This window comes from Semicossyphus pulcher, unplaced genomic scaffold (assembly GCF_022749685.1).
Source record: "Semicossyphus pulcher isolate SPU_LCO1_2020_fin unplaced genomic scaffold, fSemPul1.0.p SCAF_7, whole genome shotgun sequence".
Lineage (NCBI taxonomy): Eukaryota > Metazoa > Chordata > Actinopteri > Labriformes > Labridae > Semicossyphus > Semicossyphus pulcher.
This window is the reverse complement of record NW_027211748.1, coordinates 12,523,035-12,543,161: the sequence shown is the minus strand read 5'-3', so window position 1 is coordinate 12,543,161 and position 20,127 is coordinate 12,523,035. Positions and strand designations below refer to the sequence as shown.

At 41.4% G+C, this 20,127-nt stretch overlaps 1 pseudogene; it reads left to right on the top strand.

The window, feature by feature from the left end:
- The first annotated feature begins 323 nt into the window (after positions 1-323).
- LOC138611455 (oxysterol-binding protein-related protein 1-like) lies at positions 324-19,677 on the top strand (annotated as a pseudogene).
- The last annotated feature ends 450 nt before the right edge of the window (positions 19,678-20,127 follow it).

The window sequence follows — 20,127 nt, the reverse complement described above, 5'->3', positions numbered from 1 at the left end:
GGCGGCTTGTCCTTGTAGCTAAAATTAGTAATGTTAAATTCGCCCTATGTCCTATTTGAGCGTTTTGCTGCTGGTTTTACGGTTTAAACTACTTTCCCTAAAATAAAGTAAACAAGCTAGCAGCTAATACACTAGCTGAATAACTATTTAAACGAATTATTATTATCATTTAAATTAGTTACTAAAGACTTAATTAGTCTCTGGGAGTTTCTGTTCGCCTCCACGTGCAGTGTTTGCCCCTGTCTGACAACTAACTTTTTGTCCCCTGTATGTTTGACAGTTATTTACCTCTTTATTATTGGGCCAACGGAAGTAAAGTGACGATGGAGGCCGACTCTCCGGAGGACCAGCTTCTCCTCTATGCTAAAGAGGGCAGTTGTTCTCAAATTCAGAGTCTCCTTCAGATCAGAATCGACCAAAACAGCCCTCTGAACGTCAACTGTAGATGTAAGGGAAAATAGATGCTAACTATTAGCCGGTAGCATTAATTCAGACAGCTGGCCTAGGAGAGTGTTGATGCTGCTTTCTGTCATTGTAGCCAAGTCTAAAGCAAGTTCAGGATGGACAGCCCTCCACCTGGGGTGTTACTTTGGACACAGGGATGTTGTGGAGGAGTTACTCAAGGTGAGAGAAGCAGATGATGTTCCTGATATTCATATTAATCCGTATGTATTTGCAGCCAGTCAAATGTACTATCTGGCACACAGGCAGGTGCTGATGCTAATTTGCAGAATAACATGGGAGACACACCTCTGCATAAAGCAGCCTACACAGGAAGAAAAGTAAGAATACAAATCATTCCCTTCCAATTATGTGTGATAACAATATGTCCTGTTTGCATTATAACTTGTGGAACCACTGTCACAGGCTTTTCCCTACCCCCCATTGCAAAATGTGATTGCTTACAAGTGAGTGGTTGGATTTAAATTTTTTCCTTTACTTTTGAACCCTTCAGGAAATTGTCCTGCTGCTGCTGCGGTATGATGCCTGTTCCAACATAATCAATGGAACAGCCCAGATCCCTAAAGACGTCACGGAAGATGATGAAATCATTACAATGCTGGAGGGTATGAAATGATGGGAGTATCTTTTTTCTGAATGGCTGATGGACTCTCATTACTATAGATTACTACAGTCTTTGTTCTTGGTTTGTGCAGCTGCAGAGAGACGGGAGACGAGGTGAAAGGAGGAGAAGCTTCTGGAAGCTGCCAGAGAAGGGGACATCTCCAGTGTGTCTAAGCTGGTTAGCATTTCAACTTTCCAAGACCTTTGACAGAATAGAAAAGAGTATTATTAGCACACATTATACAATGTTAGTTTTGCTGTGCTTGAGAGTATTAAAATGCACAAAGTATGGGAATATTTGTTCAGAAAAAAGCCACAAAAATCCAATATGTTTTGGGTCGGACCTTGCTGATGCTCAGACAAGAGGCTATAAATCTTAGACAGCCACAATCAAGGTAACATACAACGATTGTCCCACAGCTCTGCCCTATTTTAGCAGACCAGAGATACTTAGAAAAAGGGTAGGTATAATCCTTTTTCAATGTAATATGTTATTGGTTTACAGTAGTTACTTTAGATGTGGTGCTTAAAGATTAATTTGTTGGCTGTTTTATACCTTTTATTTTAGAGAGAGGACAGTGGATAGTGGCAGAAATGGGGGAAGAGATAGTGGGAATGACACGCGGCCAAGGGCTGAGGGCAGAGTTGAACCTGGTGCCACCGCATGGAGGACTGTATCCTCTGTATATGGTCACCGATTTAACCACTGAGCTAAACCGGTGCCCAGATGTGGTACTTTTCTCCTGCAGTTAGATTTATAAAAGGGATAAATGTCAGTGTCTTCTGCTTTAAGTTGTTTACTATTGTTTACAACTGTCTTCTGTTCTTCAGCTCAGTGCAAAAGAAATTCCAGAAATTCACTGCAGGGACCCGGTGGGGAATACGCCCTTACACTGTGCAGCCTACAGAGGGCAGAAGCAGTGCATTATTAAGCTGCTCAAATCTGGAGCCAGTCCCAGTATTAAAAACAACAATGGTATATCTCTTAACTTTCATATTTTTGATGGTGATTTGAGTCCATCTCAATTTTTATTTAAGGACTACACATTATTTACGTGCTACAGTATTTCTGCTTGTTTGGTTTCCAGTGAGGGAATGATAGTTTGTGGTATGCTGTGTTGCAGAGCAGACAGCACTAGATCTGGCCCGTAATGATGAACTGAGGTCACTTCTAGCAGCCTATCAAGTTAAGGTAAGGTTAGAAAACTAGCTTTTAGTTTGTTTTGTTTTGTTTTTCTGCAGTGACTACAACCAACAGTGGGCCAGCTAAGGAAAAAATAAATCTATAATTTTGGGCACTCCATAACCAGTACATTTTTGTATCGCAAGTCACTAATTGGTATCTCTGGCACCTTTATCACAGATGGCTATGCTGCACCTGGCTTGAATATAGGTGCACAAAACTGTTTCTCTGCACTTTGTCTTCTGCATGTTCACTTTAGGTCTGGTGTCCTTGGAGAAAAAGCCTTGCAAGTCAGCAGTCCTGGCTGTTGCTGCGATGTCTGAACAGCCTGGCACAGCTTCACTGCAGAGCTTTGCATAGTCAGGGTGGAAAGAAATAAAACACTAAGCACTAAGATGTTAAGTAAATTAAAAAAGAAAAATGAAAATATCAAAAAAAAAAGAAGCTGTGATGAGTTTTTCTGGCCTTATAAAACACTAACTATAAATCAGGTTCTGTCTGTACACAAGTCTGAGTATAAATCCTTCTCTCCCATGAAGGATGAGAGCAGTGGGGTGCAGAAGATTGAAGGCCTTCTTTGGAAGGTACCCAGATGTTGAAGTGCATTCTTATATACACTTGATATGTCAGGCCATGTTATGTTATGACTACACTGCATTTGTTGGTATAGACTTTACTTTTTTCCTGTTATTGAACACACAATATCCTCAAAAAGTCCCTTCAGACCTTTATTTTCTTATTATTCAGCGTCTTGATTTTCGTATCTTATAGTTAAATGTATTGCTTTATTTTGAATACTCTGAAAAACACCTGTAATACAAAGGTTTATGGCTAGGCTGTGATGTACTTTTGCTTAATATGTCTGTTGTTGACTTCACGTTCTTCTGATAGAGTTCACGCTTTCTGGGATGGCGATCACACTGGGTTATTATTGAGGATGGAACTCTCTCCTGGTACCCCAGACAGTAGGAAAGCTCTTTTATGTACACAATTTTCATAAGCTTAAAAGTATTTCAGTATGTTTATATCATTTAAGCATACCTTCATTTCCTCCAAATAATTCTTGTTGGAGATGGAGGCGCCTGTAGAAGCATGCAGTAAAAACTAGAACGTAGCAGTGACAGTACCTTTACTGCTGCCTTTGTCTATGTGCTCTCTAATCGGTTACCTTTTCCAGGGCTGATGCGCTGGCTGGTGCCAGAAGACAGGGCTGCAAGTCTCTAACACAGTCCTACTGCATGGTAGGTTGTGGAGGTTATAGGCTCATTGTTATCTATTAACTTCAAAAACTTTATAAGGATGCTCACTCGTCACTGTAGAGTTGGGATCACGTTGTACTTTTGACATGATGGAATCTTTGACGTCTAGCGCAGCGACTGTAAGTAATTTAATTCTGTCATTCCAGGTCAAACCGTGGGATCATTGCTTCTTCACGCTCAGGTGCTTTGATGACACTCTTCATAATTTTAAGGTCTCCTCAAAGACAGATTCAGTGGCAACAAGAAAGGTGAGATGAAATTCATTCTATGCTGTTGCTGTATTCAAACCTCCCTGATCAATCTGTCATGATGAGCGGACATCTTTGTAAATGTTACTGATATTTGTCTTCTTAGAGGTGGTTGGATGCGTTTGAGGCCCATTCCTCCTACAGCACTCGCCACAGCACCCAAGAACCGATTATGGACGATGCACCTAGTGATGGTGGCAGCACAGTGAGGAATCTGTCACAAGCTCTTCAGGTGAAATTTAGCTCAGTCTTTTTTTTATTAGGTTTATTTTTGGTGACAGGAGGGAAGAAGTGATATTCAAGGAGAAGGATTCCAATGTGAAAGTCTCTTGTGGTGTTCACTTCCAGGAAGCCAACGCTTTCCAGCAGAGATTGGAGAGTGAGGTGTCAATATTTCTATCGATGGTGAAGAACGAGGAGAACTGTGGTAGGAGGCCCAGAATTGCTCACTTTTCCCTGTAGTTAATCCAATGTCCATTTTCTAGTTTTATGCTAGTGCTGAAAAGATAGGAACATACGAACATCTATCTAGTCAATGGACAGAAAGTTAGTTGCATATTCAGTGATAAACTAAACCCTTGTGTGTTTGCATAGTTTATCTGTTGGGTCGATTTGAAAGATGAGAAAGTAAGGAAGACATTAGTCTTACTTTTATCAAATCATTGCTTTTTTATTGAGATTTTTTATTTCTCTAGAGCCTTAAAAACAGTTCAGTTGAAATGATATCGCTCATGAGCTTAGATGTGTACAGTGTGTATGTAAACAACACCTGTAATGAGGGGTTAAGAGTAAGCATTGCTTCAGTTTAAAGTCTATAAAAATGTCAATGATTGACACCAGTGGCCTAACCCTTTATGTTCCATTAATATGAAGAATTTACAACATGGGGCTGCACGTTGGTGGAGTTTTTAGCGCTGTCACCTCACAGCTAGAAGGTTCCTGGTTCAAAACCCGGTTCAGACGTAGTGGGCCTTTCTATGTGGAGTTAGCATGTTCTCCCTGTGCATGCGTGGGTTCCCTCCGAGTACTCCCGCTTCCTCAAACAATCCAAAGACATGCTCGTTAGGTTCATTGGTGCCTCTAAATTGCCCTTAGGTTTGAATGTGAGCGTGAAAGGTTGTGTGTCTGTGTGTCTGCCCTGTGATTGACTGGCCACCAGCCCAGGGTGTACACCGCCTCTTGCCCAATGACAGCTGGGATTGGATCCAGCTCCCTCGGGACCCTGAACAGGATAAGCGGTACAGATAAAGGATGGATGGATTTACAGAATGTTGTTTTTCTTGCCCTTTTGTATTTTTCTCTGTTTATTGCAGTTGTATTCAAATATGTACATTGCAAACAAATTGAATGACCTTTCAGTGGGTCCTGAGAAAATGTGAGAAAAGCTATTTTTGTTTTATTTTTTGTTAAACAAATGATTGATGAAACTTTAAAAAAGCTAATAGATTAAATATATATATTTAATATCAGAGAAATTTAGACATCTATACTGAAAATGTTTTTTTCTTTCTTAAGCATTGGCTGCCCCTCTTTTACTGAAAGCCAAAGTGACCAGTGAGCTCTCCAGTGAGACCTGTGCTGCTCTCCATCAGTGCCTGGAACTGCTGTCAAAGCAAGAGGAGGTAGGTGATTAAATGCTCCTGTTTTTATCTAATTTACTATAATATTGAAATACTTGTTACAAATGTTGTGCAGTGTTTGCCTTCTCCACCATGAAATTTAACTTCAGCCCACTGAGCGTGTATGAATCATTATCTCAGTGATTCCCGTACACTCACACATGTGCTGGTCTCCTATTGGCTGAACAAATTATATGGAATGATTACAAAATCCTCAAGCCCCTCCCTCTTACGTTAGTACCCTCATACAAATCAAGTTCTAAGTTTGTGTGTGCGAGCGTGTATCCACCTGTCCCAGTGGCTGTGCTGTGTCCTTGGGGAAGCGATGGAACGTTGTGGTAATCACTGGCATGCCTGTAGGAAGGACACAGGCAAGATCCGCTATTATGCTTAGGTCTGCATTCAGCCTCCAGATCAGTGTAGACACACACACACACGGACTTGAATCCACACACTCCCGCTTTAGGCAAAGGCTGTGCATTGAGCGGGGGAACTGAAGCGCGTGCATATTCAGAGGCTCAGCTGGAGATACATGCATTCAGCCTCACACAGTGAAAACACACGCTCGCAGGCACACTTCCACATGCCACAGCATCCGAGAACTGAAGGAAGAGGAGACAGTGACGGCACTCTCATCCCGTATCTGCACAGGTACAAACCAAACAGTTGTTCTAGTAGTTTTTTTTTTATCATCAGCTTAACAGTTGGATGTGTTTACACAGGGCTTTCCTTGATGGCTTCACGTGTGTTGTTTGGAGTTTGGCGTGGGTTGAATTTATTCGGTCTGTGTATGCTGTTGATTTGGGGGATGGTCTTGGCGTGGGTGAAAGCTTTTTATCAACATGCGGAGGTCGTTCCTGTGGATGGAATGATGTGAATTGAGCGTGAAATTGAGCGTGTTTGAAGTGGCAGTACATGCCTCACTGCTCATTGCATCTTTTTTAATGACATCATCTTGTAATGTAATAAATTCAGTCAAAGTTAAAGCATGGAGAGTGATGGATTAAATTTAACGAGGACTTATTTGATGTCGAAGTTAGTCTTTTACGACACAGATCGGATATTTTTACTTTTTAACGCACCAGTTCTTTTGTGTTTCACTTTACTCTCACACCTTTATCAGAAGTTGGGAGATCATAGATTGGTTCCAATCTTTCTTGTCTTAATACCAACAAATTATAAATTGGCAGTCTGTCAAATACTCACAAAAATGCAGAGACTCTGTCTACTGATTTCTCATCACTATATGGTATATACTACAACTCTCTCATGTTGAGAGCAGACAAACAGTTGGCAAAGCAGTAATTCAGATTGTTCTTATGGAGATGTATTTAAGGACTCCTGTGTTTGTTCTTTGATGTACAAGTATTCATTTCATATCAGATAAAGTAAAACTCTGCTTTGGAAGTCATCTAGATATATGTAATTACACAACAATGGCCACATGCAGCATGTTTACACAGCGATGTGCGCCCTGACAATCCACATTATCTTGGTATAAACTGGCAACAGCTGCTGTCCTGTCACAAGGGATAGCCGGGCATTATCATCACAGGACGGCTGCACACATTCATTGCAGTGTCATCACACAACAAGCATTAAAAGTGTCATAACACTGGACAGTGAATTCATCTCTGCTAACCAGATAGTTATAAGAAGAGGATGTCTTAACAAGCATGTTGCATCCACTGGTCTCTTGCTAAGCTGCTGCTACTACATCGACTAACTGGATTATATTTCCCACACTGCTGAGATTGGCTCCATTAGGCAGTATTAACTCTAATCCCATATTCCCATTGTGCAGACACAGATGCTTCTGTCACTGTGTTTTCTACTGTATTCATTGTTACATGCATGCGGTCATGTGCTGTTGTAATTGTTCTGTGATGTCCAGGCAGATGTGACATTGAGAAGCGAGATTCACAGTGTTTTGCAGCGATTACAGTGTCACCCTTCAGCAGAGTGTATGTGATGTGACCCATTTCAGCAGCTGCGGCAGGACTAAAGTATATTTGTGAAACTGCCACGTTTATGCAGCGCATGCAGGGTACAGTACATGACATTTAAAGTGGAGAGATTTGTGTCATAATGATTGAGCAGCAAATAGACGATCCTGGGCAGAAACCCTCTCAGGGGTTGTGACGGTAACTCTCATACACACATCACAAACCTTTCTTGGTCTTTCTCTGGCAGCAGGCTTCCACACCTGTCAGGGGAAACAAACGCAGGCTTACAGCATGAAACCACTTAGTGGTGACACGCAGATAAGCCGATCTGTCAGTTTGTGTTGCTCTGCAGGCAGCATAGTATCTTTGCAGTCTCTGCAGTCATTCATTTTTGTCTGCAGACTGTGAGAAAGCAGACTGCCCTTTAAGCTCTTGAGATTTGGAGGGCAAGAAGGACCGTTAGACCTTTACTTTAAACATCACCACATGGGTAACCGATCCAGTGTAATCGCTCACCTATAATGTTGGTCCCTTCACTGACATCCTTCTTTGTACAGTCATCTGTGTAAGAGAAAGAAGTTCATATTCAAACTTCTTTTTTTTGTATTCTGGCCTTTAAGCTAAGAAGTGTGTGAGTACAAAGTACCTGTGTAACTGGTTCCTGCATCTCTTTGCCAAACATACAACATTTTCTTTAGTTGCTTTCCTCCCAGCCGTCATACATCATGCAGTTTGATATCCATCCACAGTTATTACTGAGTACTATATAGAGGTGTAATAAATCTGCCTCTGAGATTTGTCTCCCCTTCCGTAGAAAAAGCAGATTTTCAGAACAAAATAGAAGCTTTCCCCTTTGGGGTGTTGGCCAAGGAGAAGCATCCCTCCTAGGCTTCAGCACACAGCCTCAGCCGAGCTTAAAATAGCGCTGTTTGTGTTCAGACGAGAGGATGCAGTGAGAGCGGAAGAGCTGGCCGGGATAGTTAGTTACACAACAAAGTGTTCGGTCCCTGGATGGGCTCTTAAGCCAAGTGCCTGGGACAGGGAGTGTTAACGCAGGCTCCTATGCAGTGAGCTCAAGGCTTTACACCAAACATTTGCTCAGGGCCCTGCAAGGACAATCCTTTTTTTTATTTGACGGGTTAAATCAGCCAGTGTTACAGTGGGTTTATTGGAAGCATGTTAGAAGTTACAGAATATTCTGGAAAACGGAAGCCTAATTTTGAATTGCTAATTGCTAGATTGAGTTTTCATGTTTCATCAAAAAGGAGATTTTCTTAGGCATTAACTTAATTAATTTTTTTGTATGGAAGGACAGATCTTACAGTTGGAGACTTTAGTGCTTTTCTCGTGTAGAAAAATCTCTAGAAAAGCACTTCCACTACTGTATTTCTGTTTCTACATATAACATAACCTAAAGGGTGTGACCTCACAGTATACAAGGTGTGCTGACAGCAATGTGATAGTTTGCCCGTAACTGTAAATGCCAGAGAGACGTGTGAACAAAACTGCTCGTGAGCTTCTGTTATATTTGTTTATATACAGTATATATAAACATCTTGTTTGTACCGCAGGCTGTCTGTTTTTCAAGTACACACAGATACAGGTCTATATAAAGTGTTTAACTTAAGTGTTATTGTGTGTTTATTGTACATCAGATATGTGTATTTAAAGCAACAGGATGATATGCAAAGTCATGAATGCTTCACTTCAGACGAATGTAATGTAGCTTGACATGTTCTGATGAGCGGTTAATTGTTACCCTGTGTGTCACAGTTATGATCTGCATATTGTTGCTCATCAGTCATTCTCACCTCTCTGTACTGAATGGATAATGAAGCTTTGCTGAGTTCAGACTTGGGCACAAAATAAATCAGGTTTACGTTTATAAATCAGTCATTTTATTTACATAATTAACCTTTAGCTCATATTAGGGGTGCTCTGATCCACTGTGTGTGGATTAGAATCAATGAATATGTATTAAAAATGGGTCTGCAGCATTGAAATTTGCTGATCAGAAGAAACAGCAAACAGATAAATAATGTCAATTCAGCTTTTAAGAAGTCTTGCTAATATTAGCAGTTTAAACAAAAATGTCAGGGTGTATTTTATACTTGTTTCTTTAAGATTCATTAAGTTTCATTTAAGATCTTTCACCAAAATGATCTTTCTGATCCTGCTTATCACCTAAAATCTGCATTGTGATCACTCAACATTGTCCCCATGGTAGTTAAACACTCTACATAAACACGTGTTTCCAGGAGGTTGTGTCCTCTCCCCATATTTGTTCTGTCTGTACATCAACGACCGCACCTCCGGCCATCTCTCCATCAACCTGGTCATGTTTGCTGACACCTCGGTCCTAGGCCTCATCAAGGACAATGATGAGTTGGCCTACGGGGACGCTGTGACCCAGCTGGCAGCATGATTTACAGATAACAACCTGGAGCTCAGTGTCAATAAGATGATGGAGATTGTCATCGACTTTCTGAATTTATTGTTTGAAATTTTAACCTAAACTTTTCTTATTTTACTTTGCTATATCACCAAGACAAAATCCAGTGTACTTTATATACGTGGTGAACACAGCGCTTCTGATTGTGATTACAGGCATTAATTGAGATCGCATCAGCAGATGTGTCGACAGATGTTTCTTCGTGCATGGGTGTGCACACAACTGCTAATACTTGAGGCAGTTTAAGAGATAAGGATGGACTTTTTTATCTTGAATAGAAGACACTGGCCGTGCTCAGCCATCTCAGATTTACAGTGTGATTTACAAGCTCCTGTTTCCCTTCCTCAAGGTGACTCTGAGTCTTTATAAACTGTGGAGGCTGTGCTCCATTTTTATGATCAGTGCACTTCCTTTAAAGCGTTAACACTCTTTGGATCAATGTTAATGCCTGAAAAATTAAAGCATGAGTTAATACATTACCTTTAAATTTTTTCATTATTATTATTTTTTTAATTAAAAGAGGCCATTATCTTATTCCCAATTATTTAATGTTAGCATCTGTGGATTTTGTTAAGGTTCCTGTTCTCTGCTTTTGTAGGTCCTTCACTCACAAAACAGAGTTAGACAGTAGGAAACATTGATCTGGTCTGTCCCACTGTGCCCTGGCTCAGGTTGCTCTGAAGGGACACTCAATCCCAAGCTTCAGAGCTTGTGGAGACTGTGGTGTTCGGTTCCAACTGGAGGAAACCAGATCTCTGGGCAGGGTTAGAACAATGACCTGCCATCAGAACCACAAAGACGCACACGCCGAGGCCAGCCGTAGAAGCAAATCAATACCTTTATATCAATCAAACCATCAGTAGATCACAAATTAGCCAGCAGTACTGTCTGTAAGAGATTCACATTAACCTTGTCTCTGGTGTGTGCCTGTGTGTTGTATCTGTCTGGTGGTCCTGTGTCTGCAGGTCTGGAGTCTGAAGTTGGAGCAGGAGGAAGAGAAGAACAAAGCTCTGACAGAAGCTCTGCAGACTTTAGCAACTGAGCACCACGAACACCAGTGTAAGAAGAGCAGGAGGTTGTCTGCCCTCAGCATCCTCACTGAAGATGACTTCTATGACGCTGTGTCAGGTCAGCAGCTCCTGGACAGAGGTCAACAAGTTCATGTGTTATTGACCTTACATGTACGTCTTCATACAGTGTCATGGACAGGTCATAGAGCACATTTAGAGTCGATCATTATCAGAAGATTTTCCTTCTCTGGTAATCTTCTACTTTTACCCATGATGCACTTTACTTATTACCAAGTTAGATAAGCTTTCCTTGTGGAAGTTTGACCTCTTGTAGTGCTGCAATGCTCATACAAGTAGGGGCCTCTGTTTTGTTTTTTTAAGCTTTTTTTTGGCTTTTGCTTTTATTAGATAGGATAGCTGAAGAGAGACAGGAAGTGTGGGTAATAGAGAGTGAGGGATGACATGCACCAAATGATCGGCAGACCGGGAGACGAGCCTGTGATCAGTGCGACGAGGACTGTAGCCTCTGTACATGAGGCGCCTGCTCTACCAACTGAGCTACACCAGCACCCCTCCTGTTTTATATTCAATTTATATTTGTGCTAAAGTGCAGGCGACACAACTCTTGTGTCTTTAAAAGTTTATGATATTAAAATTAAAAGAGGTGTAAAAATGCACCAAGCAAAGGAATGGGGAATGTAGTGCAATCTTGTAAGATTTAAACATTAACAATGGCAACTTGGAGAATTTTTAACCTGTGTTCACATATTTGTTCCAGAACAGCCATCTCAAGCTGTGCATCCTGTTCCAGCAACAACCGGCTTCACACGGCTTGTCACTTCCCACTTAAAGGGGCCATATCTTTTAAATGGGTCTTCTCATATTTTGCATGGGTTTCACATTTTTGGGTGTTTATTGTTCACAGTGAAAACGTGAAAACTGCAGAATTCCGTGTTTTTCCAGAATTACATTTTTACAAAGGTAGCCTCTGAAACGGGCCAAACAGAACAGCTGCAGATTTCTACATAGAACCTTGCTTTCGCTGAAATCGACCAATCGTCATTCACTGTCATTCACCTCAGGCTGCCTTCTTGCACTAGCTTTTGTCAAGATTTCAACTTACCATTCCGATACCTCCTGGCAATTCTGGCTCGTACATATAAGGCCGAATAACCAATCCTATAGCAACCATGTTTTCTACAACGTTGGAGCGACAGTGCAGTGTGACCGCTCATCCGCGTGGGGGAAGGGCTATGCGGTCACTCCAAATACTGTCAGCCAATCATGGCTAAGGAATAACCTTTGAATGGCAAAACGGCGTGTTGGTTTCAGGAGGAAGGAGAGGCCCCTAAATTAAAATATGTATACCTTTTTAAAAACTAAACAAACTTAACTAACATGATTCAAAAAAACATTGATTGCATAGCTAAAATATGTCCCCTTTAACTTCTAGAATAATATACATTTGAGAAATGAATGCTTGTGTGTAGATTTACCTAAGGACCCAGTCCATAGACAGTCTGTCTGTCCTTAGAAATGTCCAGCATCACTGCTAATATCCTTCTCTATTATACTAAAGGGCAATGGTACAGTGACTAGCCTAACCCTGTCCCTGCTGCTTTCCTCTGTTTTTAATACCTTGGACAATAGATTGTGCAACGTTTGCATCTTTGTATCCCCAAAAGCTTCACCGTGGTCATTATACACAGTAGACTTCTGTCTACAACAACTGTTTGTGCACTTTCTCAGGAATCATTGCATTATTCATACATAGCCCTGAGTTATCTACTAGCCAGCCTGCTCTGCCCTTACACTCTAAACTAGGCTCAGTTTTGATATAAGAGGATTTTCACATGCTGAGATGAGTGTGTAAAATCCAGTCACATGTTTTTGTTTACGTAGAGGCTGTTTATGAAGCTGTGTCTTGCCTTCTGACAGCTGTTACACATTGCATACAGTACAGCCATGCAGCTGCTGGAAATTTCCATTATTACATTATTCAGTATACAAGTATAAGTACTTAAAAGAAGCACTCATAACTCACATTAGCATACACAGTGCTTCATTGAAGAGTGTACAGATACCACGCTCTTCTCCCCTCCCTTTGTGTATGTGACAGTACCTGTAATGTCACTGACGGTGCTGGAGAGGGGAGGAGTAGTGTCTACAGGCACAGAGCAAACAATGTTGGAGGAAATGAAGCCTCTGCGTGGCCTCTCATTGGAACACAATCCTCAGGTGGGGTTTGGCTGGCAGCAGGGCGGGGGAGGTTGGAGAGGAAATTGAGCTGAAGTGTTATTCGCGGACAGTGTATTGTTCAGGCTGCAGCTTTCTGAGCCGGCCACTCCAACCTGTATATTTGTACATGTGTGTGTGTGGTTTTTTTTGTGTGTGTGTGTAAGTGTAACTGGCATCCTTGGCATGACCTGGCATCTGCCCCCTGTCATCACCCCACAGAGTCGGATTCGGAGCTCTCTGTGAGCGGCTTCCTGTCCGTGGCCAGTCACTCCTGTGAAGAGGACGAGGGGAGAGACGCCCCCCTTCTCAGCAGCCTCCGCCATCCCAGCGCGCTCAGGGGGCCTTCCGGAATGTCAGGGGAGGGTAACCATGGCAACCAACCAGCCCAGTGCAACGGAGTCGAGAAGCGCAGGTGGGACACGCTCCAGTTATGATGTCATGCTTGTTTATTTGGCTGAAATGATGGCAAAGAGACGAGAGGAAATGTAGAGCCTGCTGTGCTGACTGCTCTCCAGAAAACATATTCACTGTTTATTTTGAGCAAGGCTTAATATTCGCAGCAGGATTCAACAGAATATAATCTCAAAAATAAATATCTTACATGTGACTTTTCAGTATGCGTGTCTGATGACAGGGTTCAGACCTCAATCAGCAAGAGGATAGGCAGTAAATGGGAGAGTTTGTGTAATGGGATACCACCTTTCCACTGCGGTCTGTTTTTGTAGTCAGGTGTTTTTGTTTGAGCACCCACTCCACAGAGAATAGCCTGTTTTGTTTTTCCTGACAGATCCAACTCTCCAAGCGAACAATCAGCGCACCGCTCGCTGTTTGATATTTTTTTTCTGTTGTTTTTTCGTGGAGATTTCTCTTTTATTTCCGAGGATGCCGATTCTGGCTCGGCATCTCTTCCTTAATTCAACAAGTGATACATGAATAATTTAGCATGTGCTGGCTCAGTGTAGGAGTTGGAAAGGAGACTGGCTAGCCCTGTGTGCAAATATGTTAGTGTGTGTGTGTGAGTGTGTGTTTGGATTGTGCATAAAAGATTTATAAGGTGTCTGTTTATCTGGAAGTACTCCTGTCATTCAAACACACATCTGTCCCTGGTGGATGCCCTTAATAGTGGTTGTTTAAGATTCCTCTCACTGTTTACCTTTTTTATAATGATGCTCTATCATAAAGTCTTTCAAAGATGTGATGTACCATAGATGTATTAGTGCTACGCACATAATAACAAAGATTTGAAGGCAGAATAGAGCTTTATTTTGTTATTTTATTTAAGCTAAATGGGGAGACTTTGTTGGTAAAAGGGGGAACATCTCATCTAAAATAGAATGAATCAAAAACTACATCTCCCATTCATTTTCAGACATCCACTTTTACAGTTTTTTATACCATTTACTTATAAATAAGAAAATACCACGATTAGTTGAAACAAAGTCCAATGAAAGAAATCCTTCATATAAAATCTACATTTTGGGGCTGACGCCGGCGGAGCAAAACTAGGACAAAAAAATAGTCCGCCATGCATCACTGCTCTGCTCATCCTACAGATGGAGCAAACCCCCCGCCCCTTAACTCTCTGTTTATTTAGCTGAAGTAATGGCTTTTATTTGTGGAGCTGGTTCAGCACCATCTGCCTCCAGCATGCACACCTGTAAAAAAAAAAAAAGTTCACAGTACAGCTGTAAGCTGGGCTGGGAGATAAACTCGGTCACAACACAGACCAGAGCTAAGTAAACCGAGCAGGAAAGCAGCCGTTAGGAGAGAGACAGCCAGAGATATGTGGGGTCATAATTAGTCTGAAGGGAGGGCGAACTATATAGTTAAAGTAAGAAGTGTTTTTGAGTCAAGCCTCTGATGCAATAGGACCAATTCAGGGAGTGTCCTGATAACACATGCACAAATACATCCATTCATGGGCATTGCATGAGACCAGACCAGCTGAAGCTCATTAGCTTACAGGTGTCAGATGCCTTTGTTTCCAAATGGTGGTTCAAGCCTTGCTGTCTGTCCTGCACCTTTTTATGACACAGGAAGTGATAGAAATCCTCTTCATGAATGTAGCTCTGTCTCTCCCTCTCCTCACAGAACATGTCTACCGGCTGCCATGTTCTCCAGGAACGACGTCAGCATCTGGAGTATCCTGAAAAAATGCATCGGCATGGTGAGAGCAGACAAACCGATCCACCTTTAGTTTGTTGTTCTTCAGTTTGCTAAAGTTTGGTAATTGTGATAAATTAGTGTTTGTACTTTCTTCTTAGCTTTTGGTGGCTTTTAGGAGAGCAGTCATTAGTATCTTGGAGTCCTGAGGGATCTCAGTCCTCACTCAGCCCCTGCCTGGATTTAATTGATTTAATTACATTTAATAATGTCTCTTAATGTTTTATTCTCCAATTAAATGTGGCTAATGAGTCATGCATACCCAGTACAGTTGGTCAACAGATAGATATACAGTTAATATACAGACACACATGGGTATCCATAAAGTGTGTTCAAGAGTGCAGTCGCCTGGTGATTTAATTAAGTTAATATCTCTTGTCTTATTTCATCACATCTCTTTATGCAAACTTGATTTAGATACTTTGAATTGTATAAAACATTCGTGTACAAATACTGTTTCCTCACAGTTTCTGTTTTGTTCTCACACATTTTTCCAGGAGCTGTCAAAGATTGCCATGCCTGTGGTTTTTAATGAGCCGCTGAGTTTCCTCCAGCGGTTAACAGAATACATGGAGCACACCTACCTCATCCACCAGGCCAATGCAACAACAGACTCTGTCGAGAGGATGAAGGTATCACAATGCCGTATTAAAAATGCATTGACTCAATAGTTGAGTTTTCATATATTTTTCATCAAGCATTGTAGTTGCCTGTAATTTGGTTGTCATGAGTCAATGTTCTGTAGTGTGTTGCAGCATTTGCTGTGTCAGCTGTAGCATCGCAGTGGGAGAGGACAGGGAAACCTTTCAACCCACTACTTGGGGAGACGTTTGAGCTCATCAGGTAAGAATGTGGACTTTAATGCATGAAAGTGTCTCATGAGCAAATTTATTTTTTGGTCTCTTTCCTGCAATACCATTCTTGTTCCTGGTCTCCATCAGAGACGATTTGGGCTTCAGGTGGGTGTCAGAGCAAGTAAGCCATCACCCTCCAGTCAGTGCCTTTCAAGCTGAGGGCCTCAAAGAGGATTTCGTCTTCCACGGCTCCATCTACCCCAAGCTGAAGTTCTGGGGAAAGAGCATAGAAGCTGAGCCTAAGGGAGTCATCACACTGGAGCTGCCGAAGTGAGTTCACGGTCTTGTGACTGCTTGATGTGATTCCTTTTGAGGTTGTGTCATCTTATGTAACTTCTGTCTCTGCAGATATAATGAAGCCTACACCTGGACAAACCCCACCTGTTGTGTGCACAACATCATCGTGGGGCAGCTTTGGATCGAGCAGTACGGCAGCGTGGAAGTGATCAATCACAAGTAACAGAAATCCCCTTCTCTTTGTGCTGTTGTGTCTGTTTGTCTGTAAACGCCATCCTCGCTAATAAGCATGACTTGTGTGCATGAATATCCTTCTTTCTGCGTGCCGCAGCGGAGTGTTGTTCTCCTTTTAGATTCAGCGTATTGATCATGGGAGCAGAACTGGGACAGTTGCCATTAGAACAGAAGAGCAGGATAATTAATGTTTGAAAGCCTTTAGCTTCGCAGAAGGAGCACAGTCAAAGAGAATTGGTAAACGGTCTGTCATTCTGTGGTAGGACCGGAGAGAGATGCAGCATGACTTTCAAACCCTGTGGCCTCTTTGGGAAAGAGCTTCATAAAGTGGAAGGATACATCCTAGATAAAAGGTACTCTGCCTTTAATTACCAGTCATTTCATTATTCATCTGGTGTTTAATATTGCCTGAGAGAAATGTAGATTTGTCATATGTAGCACAAGTTCATGAAGAACATCAGTAATGTTAGAACAGTGATGATGTAACAGATATCAAAGGCATCTAAAGCTGTTTTATTAACATCTTCTCTTGTATGTTTGCAGCAAAAAGAAGCTCTGTGCAATATATGGCAAATGGACTGAATGTCTGTACACAGTAGACCCCGCTAGCTTTGAGGCCCACAAAAAGACAGACAAAAAGAATTCAGATGACAAAAAGGGCAATAAACAGGTATTAAAATTATTGCTTTCAAAGTCACCTGTGTCCATGTGGCTCGTGTAAAACCTGAGCTCATGTGTCTTCATGTGCATCTCTGTGGACTCAGAGCAGCGTGGATGAGGAGCCGGAGGAGATGCCTCCACCTGATGCTGAGACGGTCCAAGTCATCCCTGGGAGCGAGCTCATCTGGAAGATAACGCCTCGACCAGACAACTCAGCCAAGGTATGAAGACACATGAGAGGTGTGGAAGGGGAACAATTTTTCAAAGTTTTTCATTGTGTGACAATTAAAACATTTTCTGGTCATTTTATTTTCCCTCTGGCAGTTCTATGCATTTTCCACATTCGCAATGCATCTAAACGAGCAGGAGAAGAGCATGGAGGGAGTTATTCCCTCAACAGACAGCCGCCTCAGACCTGACATCCGCGCCATGGAGAATGGAGATATAGGTACAGTCTCCTTCATTCAAATTCTAATTATGAGCTTAAATAACGTCTCTGGTGGTTTTTTAAGTTTCTTTCAATTTATGTGTGTGTAGATTTTGCGAGTGCAGAGAAGAAGAGACTTGAGGAAAAACAGAGAATGGCTCGGAAAAACCGTACCAAATCAACAGAGGAGTGGAAAACAAGGTTGGTCACTGAGTGATATGATGTAATGTCATTGCCTGATTGCTAATTAGTTTTGCTAATTGGGTCCCTATTGTCTTGTGTTTGCGTCCCTTTATTATAACTGAGAAGGAACGCCACACTTGGCCCAAGGTTTGATTTACAGCTTTGCTCTCTTGCTGTTGTTTGTCATCTCTGGTGTGAAGTGCTGCACTACACTACACTACACTACACTACACCGCCCCCTTCAGGACAAAATGCATCACTGCAACTGTGTGTTATTGAATGCATTAGTCATTCATGAAGATCCTGATGTTTGACACTGGATATTTAAACTAATGTTTTGATTTGTCTGTGTTTCTTTTACTTCTATCTATTAACGCTGTAACAGTATGAAGTTAATCTTCTCATTGTCACAACCCTGCAGGTGGTTTCAGCAAGGACCCAACCCTCACAACAAAGCTCAGGACTGGCTCTACTTGAAAGGCTACTGGGACAGGAACTACACTCACATGCCTGACATCTACTAATACGTACAAATACAAGCGAATACCGTGAACATGGATATCTACTTTTACAACCTTTCCACCTTATTTTCTGTACTAGGGTGCAATGTAATAGAGAACAGCAGGTAGGGTTGACATAACAAACGTAAATATAAATGCAGTGAAACAATGAAGGAACCCAGAGGCGTATATTCTTCAACCGAATCTGTGTGAACAATAAAGCACAAAAACTCTCTTTTGCTTATTTATTGTGGTCCCTGACCACTTAAGAATAGTATGGGCATGTAATTGATAAATAGAATGTATTTTAGAAATATTTATATGTGTTAGATAGCTGGAGTGCAATCGTTTTGTTGTTGGAAGTATTGTCCATGATTCTGCTGGTCGTGGAAACATTTTACTTACAGCTTCAGAGCAGATGTATTCAGAGCAACACTACTGCATGATGCATCCTGGGCACAAATTAGACCTCTGTTTAATTTTGGCACTGATTCTACTTGAGCATGAATACTAAAATGCAGTGCAAAGTATTGAAATTGTAGGAATATTTGCCTGTTAGCAATTGATTGCAAATCTCTCTCTCGCTGTCTCTGCAAAGATGATAACAAATAAAGTGTTACCATATCGCTCAAGAATCACGGACACTACAACAGTAAGACTAGCTCACCTAAATAAATGTTTATAAACTAATTAAAAACCTGAACTATGTACTGTATAGACGTGTATAGAGACAAACAGTGTTGCACATAAGCCTACCTGACTGTAGATAAAGTAGCAGTTTTTTCTAACTACTCTGAAGCAGGAACACTGGCTCTGCACTTATAGATGTGTGTGCGTGCGTGTTAAGGTCTTGCCATAGTTAAGTATACTTAGCTATATTCCTAGTGTTGTTGGTCTAATGAAATCTATCAAAATAAGAGCATGACTATCACTATAACTATGCAAGCCTTACCTCTTACAATTGAGCACTGATTATTCCCTCTCTCATGTTGTGGATAGCTGCTAGACGTTTTAGGTTTTTTTTCTGTTGTCACACTTTTCGGTATCAAAACAGAATTTCTATTGTTGCTAGATAAAAGCTTAATGTTATTGAACTCTCTTGGTTTTTCTCTTTATTTTAATGAGACTTTCTGCATTAAGATATTATATTATTTTACTATATGTCATCTCCTATTTGCTGGGTCCTTTTTATTATGCTTCGAGCAACCTTTCATAAATCGTCTTGGCCTTCCTGTCGCAGTGATTTACCACCGAATTATGCAGACTGTTCTGTATCACAATTCATCCATGGATCCCCAGGGGAACAGAAAAATCCAGGTTGAAAAATCCTGGCTGTTGTTCAACCGGGCCATTTAAATAAAGATTTATTTGAATGTTTTACTTCAAAACGAATGCAATCTATTACACCAGTTCTGCAATTAAACCTCACTATATTTAGGCAATAATGTTCAGTCTTTTTTTGTCGGAGTGGATTGAACATCATGGTCGTTCGAGGCCGAGATGTGGTGCTTTACTGTATGGCAGGGATTTGGGGTGTCTTATATTTTGTGTGTCCCATTTACATCTCTGAGGTTAAACTTTTGCAATAAAAGATCCTAGCTGCTCACGTGATTAGCTACAGTGTATTTCTGTAGAGCGGGTGATCTCTGCAGTGTATGTGGCTCAGTAGTAAATTCGGTCGTCTCTCGGTCGGAAAGTTGGGGGTTCGATTCCCGACTGTTACAGTCACATGTCAAAGTATCCTTGGGCAAGACACTGAACCCCACATTGCTCACGAAAGCATAACCATCATTGGGTTTAATGTGTGTGAGGGTGAATGTATCGTAGTGTAAAAGTGCATTGATTGATC